General features: G+C 39.0%; 1 protein-coding gene across 2 annotated transcripts in view; it reads right to left on the bottom strand.

Moving 5' to 3' along the window:
• The window catches only part of LOC100177000 (cullin-3), a 29,051-nt gene that overhangs the window by 2,522 nt on the left and 25,428 nt on the right, over window positions 1-1,101 (bottom strand). The window lies entirely within an intron of this gene.

The following is a 1,101-nucleotide window of genomic DNA, read 5'->3' as shown; positions in this document are numbered from 1 at the left end:
ACGTCGAAGATCACGATCACAGGTCTCCTCTTATCGAGCGCACTAACTTTGCTTTGTCGATACTGAGACGCACGGATAAATTGAAAATGGCTGGACGAAAACGATGGGGCGTCCTGCGAATCCTGCTTGCTGTTATAGCATTTAATGAACTGGGTAATGCAACTTCTGTTTTTTTTCAGATNTNNNCANAGATCATCTTTTGTCTGCTGCTACAAGCTTAGAGTTCGAATCTGTGAGAAAAGCATGTATTGCATTGCTGATTCAAAAGCTGTCTTTTGACAACTGTATCTCCATACGAAGATATGCCATGGAGCAGGTAATAGACTGATTTTTTTCGGTTTTCGTATGCAATTATTAAATGATTCCATATTGACCAGGGCTGCATAGAACTTCTGGAGAGCGCATGCAAATTCATTTGCGAGAATTTCACAGAGGTTAGCCTGAGCCTAAACTTCAAAGCAATCTCACTAAAAGAACTTCTCAGTTTCTTGTCCAACAACAACTTGAAAGTGAAGCTTGAAGAGTTGGTGAGGGTGTGTGGTAACAGCAAGGACAAACTTGACACAATAAACTGGATAACAGTTTTATTTTATCCTACTTAAAAACAACTGACAGTATACTTGATTGTACCAATAAGGCTCGATAAATACAACATACAATGTTTAAAAAGGCGTTTCAATTGTCAATAACGACTTGTATAAAGCGATTTTTATTTTTTCTTCTCCAGGTATACGAGGCAGCGATGACATGGGTTCATCATGACGTCATCAGCAGGAAGCGCCATCTTCCCCGAATTCTGGAACACGTCAGACTTCCGCTCGTCCAACCGCAGTTCCTTCTGGATGTTGTTCAGTCCGATTCTCTTATCAAAGACAACAAGGCAAGCTTCTGTTTTATTTTAATACCAATCGGTATAAAAACCCAAGTTCGATGCTACGTATTTGCTACTGTAATATGCTTTTATTGTATAGTGTAGGTGATTGGTATGAAAACATCAAGCGTGTATATTAGATGCTGGTTACAGGAAAAAGCGTTTTATTGTATTTCCCGCAATTTAGTCTGTTATTTAGAATTCAAACGGTCTGACATTTTATCGACAAA

The sequence above is a fragment of the Ciona intestinalis genome, unplaced genomic scaffold (genome assembly GCF_000224145.3).
Source record: "Ciona intestinalis unplaced genomic scaffold, KH HT000098.2, whole genome shotgun sequence".
NCBI classification, from domain to species: domain Eukaryota; kingdom Metazoa; phylum Chordata; class Ascidiacea; order Phlebobranchia; family Cionidae; genus Ciona; species Ciona intestinalis.
This window is presented reverse-complemented; position numbering and strand designations above follow the sequence as displayed.